Source organism: Monodon monoceros, unplaced genomic scaffold (genome assembly GCF_005190385.1).
Source record: "Monodon monoceros isolate NGI ecotype Baffin Bay Population unplaced genomic scaffold, NGI_Narwhal_1 Super_Scaffold_7, whole genome shotgun sequence".
NCBI lineage: Eukaryota > Metazoa > Chordata > Mammalia > Artiodactyla > Monodontidae > Monodon > Monodon monoceros.
This window is the reverse complement of record NW_021703784.1, coordinates 81,811,561-81,824,865: the sequence shown is the minus strand read 5'-3', so window position 1 is coordinate 81,824,865 and position 13,305 is coordinate 81,811,561. Positions and strand designations below refer to the sequence as shown.

The 13,305-nt window shown below is 42.0% G+C and overlaps 1 long non-coding RNA gene across 2 annotated transcripts in view; it reads right to left on the bottom strand.

The window, feature by feature from the left end:
- Positions 1-385: 385 nt before the first annotated feature.
- LOC114886922 overlaps positions 386-13,305 on the bottom strand; it is a 42,505-nt gene continuing 29,585 nt past the window's right edge. For both annotated transcript variants that reach the window (XR_003791447.1, XR_003791448.1), the window contains 3 exons: positions 12,315-12,432; positions 1,393-1,555; positions 386-455 (listed from right to left, as the gene is read on the bottom strand). This is a non-coding gene — a long non-coding RNA (uncharacterized LOC114886922). The remainder of the gene's footprint in view (positions 456-1,392; positions 1,556-12,314; positions 12,433-13,305) is intronic.

Sequence of the window (13,305 nt, the reverse complement as noted above, 5' to 3'; positions counted from 1 at the left end):
TCCTGAGCTACATTCTGGATGTTTTCTTCAGATATTTCTTTAATTCACTAAGTATCTCTTCAGACATTTAACATGTTTATTAAATGTTTATTTTCAACCATTTTATTTTTGTCTCTTTTTTATTCTTTTTCAAATCTACCTGGTCATCCTTTGATGGTCCTTTTTCGCTTGGTTATCTTTGGTATTCCACTCCTTTTTAAAAAAAATTTATTTTATTTATTTTTGGCTGCGTTGGGTCTTCATTGCTGTGCGTGGACTTTTCATTGCGGTGGTTTCTCTTTGTTGCGGAGCACGGGCTCTAGGTGCAAGGGCTTCAGTAGTTGTGGCGCACGGGCTTAGTTGCTCCGTGGCATGTGGGATCTTCCCGGACCAGGGCTCAAACCCGTGTCCTCTGCATTGGCAGGCGGATTCTTAACCACTGTGCCACCAGGGAATTCCTCCTTATTTCTTTAAATCTGTCACACATAGACATTCTATGTTAGAAAGTCAACAAAATGTAGAGATGAAGAGTGCATACTCTAGAACCAACTGCCTGAATCCAAATTGTAGTTCTACCACTTAAGAAATGTTGACCTGGAACAAATTACTTAATCTCTCTGTCCCTCAGTTTTTCTCATTTATAAAATGGGGATGACAATAGTACTTGCCTCATAGAGTTGTTATGGGAATTAAATAAGTTAAAATTGAAAAAAAAAACTTTACAATAGTGTCTAGCGCTTAATAATTGCTCTGTACACTTTTGTAAATGAGAATATATATCCAAAGTTCTTGGGGTCTAAACTAGATGCTTGTTTTTCCATCAACTCACTCTCTCTTGGTGGTTTGCCTCCTTCCGTGCTTAGTGATCTTGGATTTGAACTCAAATTTGATGGCTCTTAATGGCCTACTGTGAAGATTTGTATTTGCTTCTGTTGGGAGCAGAAGGAAAACACCAACCTGAGACACTTCACCCCTTTTGGAGTGTCCTGGCCTAATGCAGAAGCGTCAGACCTTTGGCTTCCCCACTTTCTGATGCTTTAGAGTTCATACCGTGCTACAATGGCACTGGCCCTTAGGACAACCCAGTTTTCTTATTTTCTTAGCACTCTTGGCTCCCAGTTCTGGTTTCAGCTCATATTTGAGGATAAGAGCTGTCCTAGACAATTACTTTACTACTTACAAGCCCAACAGTCCATTTAAAAAGTGATCCAGGGAATTCCCTGGTGGTCCAGTTGTTAGGACCCTGTGCTTTCACGCCGTGGCCCGGGTTCAGTACCTGGTTGGGGAACTGAGATCCCGCAAGCCGCATGGCCAAAAAAGTGATCCAGTTCTTTTGTAGTTGGAAGGCCTTCTGAGTATCTAGTTATACTGCCAGAAGCTACCCCCTGCTTTGAACCAGTCAGAATGGGTTACCTTATGCTGCAGCAACAAACAACCTCCAGTGGCTTCGAAAAACAAAGGTTTATTTCTCATTTATGCTACACGTCCATCCCAGGTCAGCAGGGCCTCTGCTCTGTGTGATTCTTACTCAGGGATTCAGGCTGATGGAGCTTTGACTGTTGGAAGAACATCAGTGCTGTAATAGGGGAGAGAAAATACAGTGGCTGTTAAGGGCTTCCATCTGGAAGTGACACACATCAGTTTCATTCACTTTTAATTAGCCAAGGCAAGTCCTAGGGCCACACCTAACTCCAAGGAAGCGCTTAGGAAGGAAGAGAACTGAAAATATCAGTGAACATCACTAACAATTTCTACATGTTTTTTTCACCTAATATTATAAACATTCTTATGTTCTTATATAGATTTGGTAACTAATTTTTAAAAATATTATTATGAAGGTCTCAAACATAAAGAATTAAAAAGAATATTATAATATAATAATATACTTCAATTAAAAATGGTTAAGATGGTAAATTTTATGTTATGTGCTTTTTACCACAATTTAAAAAAACTTGATTGGATTAAATACAAATCATTTTGTTCTGAGGATTCTGATACATTTGTGTTATAACAAGAAATAAACGTAGCATTTATTTTCTATAAAAAAAAGTTTTGTACCTTGAGGGACTACGAAGTGAGTTCTGGAGAAAGAAGGCAAAGGGAAGATGTCTCTGAGAAGTGATGAGTCTGGGAGAAGAAATTCCCTGTCAGGACAGAGTGCAAAGTCATCTAGAGGGGGTATGGCCCCTGCCTCCTGGCAGTGCCTGGATGGGCAGCATCTAGCGGGGAGGGGCTGCTCGTGCTCCCAGGGAGGCCCAATCCCAGCCTCACCAGAGTCCCTCCTGGGCCCCAGGTGTACCTGCCCAGCCTGGAACAGACGGCAAGGGGTTTGACCTCTTGCACATCGCTACTTATCAGCTCCTAGAGCAGGCCTTGGCAGCTGGTAGGTGTTCAGTAAATTTTTTTTTTTTTTTTTGCGATACGCGGGCCTCTCACTGTTGCGGCCTCTTCCGTTGCGGAGCACAGGCTCCGGACACGCAGGCTCAGCGGCCATGGCTCACGGGCCCAGCCGCTCCGCGGCATGTGGGATCTTCCCAGACTGGGGTATGAACCCGTGTCCCCTGCATCGGCAGGTGGACTCTCAACCACTGCGCCACCAGGGAAGCCCAGGCAGCTTTCTTTTTAACTGACTATTTTCCTGAATCCTTTATAGTATGTTATGTAATACACTGTATTTGCAAATAAGCTATATTTACAAATAAATAGGAGGTATTTATTTACTAATGGATAAAAAATTTTCAGCATGTTACTCATGAACAGGGTAAGAGCTGTATCCTCCCCATGGACAGCCTTGGGTGTGAGTAGAATCTATGGTAAACCAACAGGACGCCCCACTTGCCTTACCAGGGCTTTGAGGCCACGGCTGCAGCGTAGGTAGAGGGTGAACACAGAAGGCTTGGGTTCCACTCCTAGCTCTGCCACCACCACATGGTCTCAGGTAAATCCTTCAGTCTCTTCAGTGAAACAAGTGTTGTGTTTAATGGTCCCTAAGAGAGGGCTGGAGTTCAGCCTATATGCACTGGGTCCAGCCATCCCAGTCGTTTCCAACTGGTCAGGTATCTACTATCCACTGGTTAAATATTTTGAATGTCATTCCTACTCTCAGGTCTCTTCCATGTGAGGACAAGTCTCTTGCAGGTCTGCAGGAGCCAGAGGTAATCTGGCTTCTCAGAAACAGAAGAATCACAGGAACTCATCCAAAGCATTAGCTTATCCTGATTATAAATATTACTCCTAATGACTCCAGAAGCAATTGCTATGTGCCATATAAAACTGTCTTCTTATCACTGACTCTGTGCTCCAGTTTTCCATTTTCTAACCTCCTCTAAACCTTTTCTCTGTTTACTGTAAAGTAATATTTTCCCTGGCTTCAAAATATGTGGACACATTCCCTATAGATGTGGAAAATAACAGGAGGCTTGAGGTTCACCTGAAGTTCACCAGAGCACCTGAAGTTCTCTCATGGAGCCTCACTGTTTCTCCTTGGGAGAAATCAAAACACAAAAGGAAAGTGCTGCTGTAGCCAGGGAGTCAAGGAGTAGTATGTGTTCTCTCATCGCCCCATACCTTTGCTAATGTTTCCTTTTCCTTTTCCTCTCTACACCCTTTCTTCTGGTGAGCTTCTACCCACCCTTCGATGCCCCAACCTATGGTTATTTTACTTCCATTACACTTGTACACCTCGCTGTTACAGAACTGAGCACTTTGTAATATAAGTATTATTTATAAGTGGACCTCCCAACTTGGAGAATCTATAGCCTCTGGAAAACCTGTGTTCTAACATCTAGCACGATACTCTTCCTTTTCTTTACAGTAGGTCCAATATTATCACCTATGCTCCTTTGGTCAGCCAGTCTGAGTCATACTGTTTGCCAGAACACAAAAGCAATGGCAGAAAGGGAGCCCAGAGCAGAATAAATAACATACACACCAGGACGCTTTGAACTCAGCTCACCAACCGGAAGCAGCTGCGGTGCCGTGTGTCAACACTCAGAATGGCTTCTTTGCTCTAGATCTCATTGGCTGACGGCAACTGACGACACTCAAAAACTGGGACACCCACTGCAACTTTATTTTGGAAAATATCTCAGACATTATAATGAATTGGTTTTGAGGGGGTAATCCTGAATATTAAAAGTATTTCCTGGTATTTGATGCTAAGAAGTTCCACTCTATCAACAGTAAATCTCCTTTATTTAAATTAGCTCGAGAGGCTTTCTGCTCCTGTGCCACCAGGCAACCCTATGCAAGTAGTATGCCACCGGTATTAGTCAGTGTTCTCCAGAGAGAACCAAAAAGATGTCTATAGATACACAGAGAGAAATTGCAAGGAATTGGCTCACATGATTGTGGAGGCTGGCAAGTCCAAAATCTGCAGGGGTGGTAGGCCGTAGGCTAGAGACCCAGGGAAGAGGTGCAGTTTGAGTCCAAAGGCAGTCTGGTGGCAGAATTCCCTCTTCCTTGGGAAAGGTCAGTCTTTTTTCTACTGGGGACTTCAACTCCGTGGCAGAAACACACTCACATTATAAGGGGCTATCTGCTTTACTCAAGTATTTAAGTGTTAATCTCAATTAAAACAATACCTTCACAGAAACATCTAGAATAATGTTGACCAAATATCTGGGTACTGTGGCCTAACCAAGTTGACACAGAAAATTAACCATCACACCCCTCATCTCTAATCTTTAGCAGTGGCTGCCTTGAGGACCATGTTGCAAACGATTTTGAAGCCACATCCAGATGTAACAGGAAATCACACTCTTATGAACTAGTAATGTCTGCTCTGAGCACAGAAGAGAGGACAGGCAGCCTGTGTCTTATATTTTCTATTCCTACAGTAGAAGTTTGGTTTGTGTTTATTGAATGAACAAGTGACAAATCTTGCCCATTTTGCCTTTAAAACTAGGACAAGCCGTGATTCAAGATGTGTTCAAATTGAATTGTTTGATATCAACCAGGCAAGCTGAGCAAATTCTCATGCTCCCTGTGTATATGCACAAGAATGCTCCCAGCAGCTTCATTATCAACATCCCCAAACTAGAAATAACCAGAATGTTCACCAACAGTACGTGGGTAGATCAAAAATGTGCTGTAATAAATATGAACTACAGCTACACACAACCCGGATGACTCTTACAAACAGGAGATTGAGCAAAAGAAGCCAAACACAAAAGAACAAGGCATTAATTCCATTTATAAAGTTCCAACACACAAAATTAAGCTCTATTCTATGTAGACGCACATTTAGGTGCTAAAATAATTATTTAAAAAAGCAAAGAAGTGATTCCCATAAAAGCTCTGATAGCTCTGATAAAAGCTTCTTGACTTGGGTGTTAACTTTAAAACAACATGGTAAAATGTTTTCTCTGTATGAGTGTTAAACAATCAAAAAGTTAAAATTTTTTCCTAAGGTCTCCTTACGCCAGTTCCTAAAAAGAGAAAACGGGCGGGTGCGGAATTAAAAGAAGCCGCAGCTAAAATTAGAGTCAGCACAGGCCTGTAGGGGGAGCTCTTGCGCCCTCCATGCATCTTCAATTACTCCAGACCGGAAGGGACTACCCGTACACCTCTGCTGCATCTCCCACAGGAACCTGTTGCCTACTTCGCTAACCAACAGGAAGAAGAAAACTTCTCTCCCTGAAGGACAGCCCAGCCAATCCGAGGCTGTAGCAGTCCAACCAATGAGAAGCCTCCATACTTTGGACTCCCAGCTTCCTCCAATGGCTCCTTGGTTATTACAGGTCCTCCCAAGTCTCGCCTTTTCCCTATAAAAGCTAGTTTCCCTTCCTTGTTCCCTGGGTTTGCGTGTGGTCTTCCATAATTCGGTATCCTGGGTTGCAATTCCTCTGGCATTAATGAATAAACTCACTTTGCTGGTAAAATGATTGATGCTATTGCATTATTCAAGCTTGGGGTTCAAGGGAACCCCAAGAAACAGTGACCCAATCCCCACTTAGCCTCTGGCCAAAGAGGCCAGTGCATTCACTCTCCAAACTACCTCCCCCCTAGTGTCTACTTTAGACCCTTTTCTGTGTTGCTTTTTCCCCCAGAACAAATGTCTCCATTTTAGTAGTGGTTAGATTTACAGTATAACAAATTTAACAGTTGAAAGCCCTAAAATTCATCCTCAGCAAAACTTGCAAAGCAGCTGCAAAAAAGATGAATGTCACTCATGGGATCAAAAGCCTAGAAGGATTTCGTGGAAAAGTTCAGCAGTGTGTGCATGCAAAGCCTATTCTAAACAGAAGGCTCAGTTAGACGATAGTGTCCCTCTGTCTCCTTATGAGCTGGAAGTGCCTGGGATAACTGGGCTTTGGAAGGCTGCTGGTTCTTATGCAGAAATCCTGGTACAAAGGGCAGGCTCTCATGATCTGCCTTCCAGGATCCTAGGCTTAAAATTCAGAATTGAGCTTCAAGAGAGTTAGAGAAAAGGCAAAGTGATTTTAAGGGCAGGTGCTGGAGGTTTACTTTTTCCTCTTTTCATAGCTTTGAGTACTTAGAAATTTGTAGTTAAATATGCTCTCTTCCCTCTGGAAAACAGATTTCCATGCTCTCTCACCTCTGCCTGGGGAATAACAAATTTCATATGGAAACCTGAAAACCCACAGAGAAATATGCAACGCTTCAGACACCTTGTGTCGGACTGGCTGTCACAGACCCTGGTTTGGGTCAGGCTGTTTAAGCTTCTCTGGAACAAGCATTTATCTACCGCAGGGTCATTTTATAGGTCCATTAAATCTACATTTTCTCTTGGGCTCCTTTCCTCAGCTCCCCTCAACCCCACTCTAGTCACACACTCTAAAAACCCCCCTTAAGCCCCAGAAATAAATCTCTATAAACTGCCAAGCGTTCAATCAGGCTTTTACTATATCTCTTTGTAATTAGAATAAATTTACTGCTCAGAGAGATGGGGGGAAATATGCAAGGTACTCCTTGGATAAATATACTGCAGTGAGAAAAGTAGAGGCTCTGTAAAAGTTATCTCTGTGAATTCAACAAGAATCAAGGTCACTGGAGCTGCTACATACCAGGGAATGTTAATTAATGGGCCTGCAGCTGGTGGTACCACTTGGCCACTCTGCTCCAGCTGCTTGCTCCATATTTCTCTCGTTTGGAGGACCATTCTTGGATCAAATCCCATCTCTTTTTTTTCCTCCAAGTATAAAAAGTACATAAGTCTATCCTGGAAGGATGCCAACCTTTCAGAGCACTAAGCTAAGTGTTGTTTCTTAGCTATTTTAATCTCCTTTTTAAAGAGAGGTCACTCTATCACCTCTGGAGCTGGATTACTTGCAATCGGTGTTCAAGCTGTGGCCTGAGGTCACCGTTCTGGCACTATCCACAGGGAGGTGTCCTGAAGTTGTAGAGCAGACAGGCACTTGTAACTTGCCCTCAAACTAAAGCGGAAGGCACCTGAAAAGATGCACCTATCTCTCTCCTCACTACGTAGTCTACATTTTAAGCCAGGCTGAAGGCAAGGTGAAAACGCAACCCAAGCACTCAATGGCTCAGAGCTGAAGAGGGAGAGAGAAAGAAACAGGAGAAAAGGAGAAAAGAAGAGAGACTGACAGAAGAGGCAGAAAGTATCAGGGTAGTTTATACCATTTAAATCTCTGGGAAGCATTAAATGAGACCAGGCATGTAAACCACTTAGCACAGTTAGCTGGGACACAGGCCAGCTATTGGTAATTAAAATAACTCCAGAGTTGAGGTAGAACAGACGTGTACAACATGGACCCGTCCCTGCACTGCCTTGGGACTGTATTTAGGCAGTGCGTTACTCTGGTTAAACCTGGACATCGGAGTCAGAAAGATCTGCTTTTGTGTCCCTGCTCAACCACTTAAGTAGCTGTGTGTCATTTGACTGCTTAGTTATCTCTTTATATCTCAACTTTCTCATCTGTATAATGGGGCTAATTATAGTATCTGCTTCAAGGCTACTGAGCAGATTTAATGAAATACAGCCTGTGGGACCTTTAGCACAGTGCTTGGTACATGTTAATCTCAATAAGTACTCATTGTTGTAACTGGGGCTCTTATAACTGTTTTCATAGGTCAGCCAGGGAAGAATCAGGAAAAGTGTTTCAGGAAAACAGTTTGCCTCTCTGGGCGGGTGAAGATGGCTTAAGAAGAGCAGTTTTTCCAAAGCAGTGAAAATGGTCCTGCTTGCCTCTATTGCAGCGGGGCTTGTTTTTCTTCTCATTTGGAAACTTTCTTCCCTTTAGTGTTACATAGTGAGGAGACTGGGCGTTCTTCCCACAATGACAGACATTCAAATCTTGCCCAGAAATAACAGGGAGAATGCCCGACTCTGCTTCTATAAGGAATTCTCCCGGTAACCGTAAGCCATAGACTCCAGGCGCAGGGCCCTGGGGATGGCTGCACCCACTCCCCTCAAGCCAGTCAGGCTGTCTTCCACTTGGGCCAGTTCCTTTATGAGAGAGACCCAACTTTACTGAGCCCTTTTTAAAGGAAACAAGAACGTTCTAAAAAATTGGGAAATGTTCTCCATTACTATTTCCAAACTGTAAAATGATAGTTGGGCCTTTTAAAAGACTTGGGAAATTTTCTGAAATTAAGGAATATGGATTTAAAGGAAGCCTTGGGGGATTAGAGTTTTCCTTCTCTTTGAAGTGTTTGAAACAACTTTAATCTGCTTTCAGAGTGCTATGCAGTTTGGCAAGGCATTCTGGTAGTGTCGTTGCCTTCTTTGTGGAACTGATACTTTTGTGCCCCTTTTAAAACCCATCTGGAGAAATGCTTCGGGTATAAAAAGACACTTGAATTTAAAGAACAAGACTATTCAACGTAAAGGAATGGCTTCTAAGATGCTTCAAAGAAATTTTTAAATTTCTACTTTGGGCAAAAGAAAACTAAACAAACAAAAATCTAGTTGGATATACAGCCACAAAGATGTAACTATTCATACATAATTTCCTGGTTGTTGTACTCCTATTATATATATATAATATGTACTTTACAAAATGCAATTGTATATATTCTCATGTAACAGCACTACTCTGGGAGGCAAGTATTATAATTCTTATTTTACTGATAAGGAAACGGGCTCAGGGAGTTCAACTTTTGCTTAAAGAAAATATAATGTGGCAAGAACTTGAACTTGGGACGCTAGGTTTTAATCCCAATACCCTTTCCACAACACCTCATCACCTTTAACCTGCCATGTGGTCTAGGCAGCCCCAGTCAATCTTTGATGCCTCAGTTTCCCGGTCTGTGAGATGAGAATAATACCTCTCTGGCTTGCTTTCAGGGACTGGTGGATAGATTTTCCAGGGCCAAGTCTATCTATGATGTGACCAAGATTTCCAGGAACAGTGTATGATAAACCTGAATGAAATACCGTTGTCCCTCGGTATCTGCGGGGAATTGGTTCCAGGAGCCCCCGCAGATACCAAAATCTGCAGATGCTCAAGTCCCTGATATAAAATGGCGTATGACAGTGAAGAGTCAGCTGGAGGTATCCAGAGTTTTCCCGTCCGCGGATACGGAGGGCAGATTGTTCACTCTGCTGAGCCCAAAGGAATATTGCTAACACCCTGTCTACCCCAGGAATGTTCCAGAGGTCTGCAGGAGATGCACTCTGAAGCTTTAAAATGACATTGGTTGCAAAAGACAAGTGCAGAATGGTTACAAAGCTGGCAGGTGGCCTGGAAGGTGCAAGTAGTTGTGAATAGCTTGTTATCCCAGGGGCTGGAGAACCTGCAGAAGGGGCAGATAGGGAAGCAAGGGCACACACTGGTCCACCTGGGACTGGAGAACCTGCAGAAGGGGCAGAGAGGGAAGCAAGGGCACACAGTGGTCCACCTGGGGCCTTAATTCCCTGAAGCTATAAAGGAGGAGAGGAGTGTATCATCAAAAGGAATGAAAACTCAACAGCTATGCGATTCTAGAAGAATATATAGTTTTAAAATGTCTAGGAAAAGAACACATATCTCCTTTCTATTTATTTATTTAGTTATTACAAAAGTATATCTATTCATTGTCAAAATAATAGAGAAGTGTAGAATGAGAAAGTGACATTCCCTCTTTCATTTGCTCCTCCCCTAACTCACTCACTAAACTCCCCTAGCTCCCAGACATGTACTCTGTGTCCCCTAAAATGTTTTCCATTTAAATACTATGTGTGTGTGTATTTCAGATGCATGTCATATGGAGTCACATATGTGTTTTTAAATGGGGTCTCATAACACATAGAATTTTGCAACTTGCCTATTTGTTTAACTTTACAATGTATCATAGATACTTGCTCATACAGACCTCTCATTCCCTGCCCCCAGCTTTATTGAGATATACTTGATGAATAAGAATTGTATATATTTGAGGTGCTCCACATGATGACTTGGTATATATATATACATACAAACACATTGTGACATGGTTACCAAAATCAAGCTAATTAACATATCCATTACCTTAAATAGTTACATTTTTGTATGTGGTAAAAAGCTCTACCCTCTCAGTAAATTTCAAGAATACAGTACAGTATTAGTAACCAGAGTCACTATGCTGTCCATTAGCTCTCCAGAACTTATGCATCATGCATAACTGAACCTTTGTACTCCTTGATGAGTATCTCCGCATTTCCTCCAACCACCGTTTTAAACTCTGCTTTTAGGAGTTCAACTTTTTTTTTTTTTTTTGGAGTTCAACTTTTTTAGAGACCTTTCATTTTTTTTAAAGCATGGAGAGGGTTCCTTTGTATGGATATACCATAGTTTATTTAGCCCCATTTCTATGGGTGGAGATATAGGTAACCGCTGTGTTTTTCCCCACATTAACAAATAATGCTTCAGCAAATAATAATGATGGTTTATTAATATGAAAGGAAACAATCTAAGGATAAATGGGCTAGAGCAAATTTGGGAAAGATAGTACATAACAAAACCCTTACCCGTGAGCCCAGTGTGGGGAATCAGACCCTTCTCCGTTTACCTTTTCATTGTGTCAGAGCGACAGCTGACACCGAAGAAAGAACCCAGGAAAAAAACAAGTTAAAGAAAGGAAAAAGAGGGCTTCTCTGGTGGAGCAGTGGTTAAGAATCCACCTGCTGATGCAGGGGACACAGGTTCGAGCCCTGGTCCGGGAAGATCCCACATGCCGTGGAACTAAGCCGGTGCGCCACAACTACTGAGCCTATGTGCCACAACTACTGAGCCCACTTGCCACAACTACTGAGCCCATGTGCCACAACTACTGAAGCCTGCATGCCTAGAGCCTGTGCTCCACAAGGAGAGAAGCCACCACAATAAGAAGACCGTGCACTGAAACAGAGTAGACCCCACTTGCTGCAACTAGAGAAAGCCGGCACGCAGCAACGAAGACCCAACACAGCCAAAAATAAAAAATAAATAAGAATTTTAAAAATATATATAAAAAAAAGAAAGGAAAAAGAAAGCACAGCAGGAGTTTTGAGAGGTTGGGTGAATTGAATTAAGGATCATTATTGAGTGTACAGAACCCTATAGAGAAACCATATGATTATTATAAAATTCAGATTGGTGGCACTGTAAGAAGGAAAATGATGGTGAGGGTGAGAAAACGTTTGCGCATTTAGTCTCCATGTCAGTCCCCGCAGGATGGGGGTTGTGTCTTAGTCTTTCGTAGCCTCCATATCTGGCATAATTCCTGACAAGTAAAAGGTGTTAATAAGTACTTGAAGAAAGAGCAAGGAATACTTCTTCCCAGAGGACCAAGCCTTTTGGACATGAATGTAGATAAATCTTGATTTGTGACTTTACAAATAACTTGAAAATTTAAAAATATTATCTTGAGTTGAAAAGCAGTAAGTTAAAAAATAGTTTCACTAAAAAGCCCCTGTTTTGTAATTTACCTGACATGTTTCTCTGCTTACTGTTCTTTGTGTTTTAATTTGTTGCCTGCTCAAAAAATGTATTAAATTGTAATTGGACATTGAATTAAAAAATTTTTAAATTGACCTCATTTTTCTTGAACCCACCACTAAGATGTTCTGTGTCTAGTTGTGTTGTGTCATTTGGCTGGTTTCTGCCTCGTGGCTTCAGCATTCTTGTTCCTAAATGAAGTAAAAAGAATCAAGTGCCCCATGGCAGGTCTTCAGTCTTGTTAATTGAGAATTCAAGGGAACAGTTTAAGACATATCCTCTGTGTGATGGTCCTACTGATTGGGTAACTATGTTCCAGTCAACCAGAGATCAAATAACTAGACTTGGGTGTGTGTGTACATTCCTCAAGATATTTTTATGAGAAAGGGATAAGTGAAAGATAAGCAAACCGATATGAGGGATTTACTTTTAAAGGAGAGAGAGAGAGAGAGGAACCAGCTTGGTCAACCTTACCTTCTACATCAGGGTCAGCAATTTACCAAAAATACACCAAAGGGAAGATTGCCAACCCCTGTTTTCATCAGTTGAATTCTCCAGAGTGGTAGTCCATATTCATTATGATCCTGACATACTAGGGAAAGAAAGATTGAATTAAATTCAGTAGAATTGCTGGAATTATATTTCAATGTTCCACATATTCATTCATTCCATAAATGTGAGCAAAACCATTAGATAATCAGAAAGACTATTCTCTAGTCATTCTGAATCATCAGGATTGTTCTGCTGGGTCTTTTAGAGAGTTCAGTGCCCTCCGTCCCCATCAAAAAACCCCGCTGAATCCTCTTTCCCCATCCCAGCAGAAGCTCTAGTTCATGATGAGACATGCTTCAGAGTGTTTGAATTGGTTTATGGAGAGAATTATCTGCAGGGAGGCGACCCAATGGTATTGTGAAAGAGAGAAGGAATAATCTGTTTAGGAAGTCATTCTTTAAATTGTCATTTTGGCAGGGTAGCTCAGAGGGTAGAGAACTGGACTGAGGTCAGCAGTCTTGGGTTCCAGGCCTTTATTATTACAATGCTGTGTGACTCTGGGCTTCAGTTTCTTCATCATGAAATGAAGAGTCCAACAAGGTGACTGTGGCATGGAGGATCGTGCCTTCTATTAGTGTATAGGATAAAGGATGCTGATAAAATCATATTAAGATAAGTTTACAAATTCTAAAGACTTACGATTCTTTATAGAGATGAAAACAAAATCCTGGGGATTCTAAGGGGACTCTTCTGGGACACCAGTCCTGGGGTGGATTTTTTCCCCCAAATCAGGTGTTCCTTGTACTCAGGGATTCTGGTGAGAGGTCTCCTTCCTAAACTAGATCAGCTGTAAACCGTGTCCTTCCTGAAGGCTATAATAACCTGGAGTTTGCATAAGGGACTCCGAGCTATAAACCTGGCATAGGGTCCTACACCAGCAGTAACATTCTTACTGCTCTGCCCAGAGGGTTCT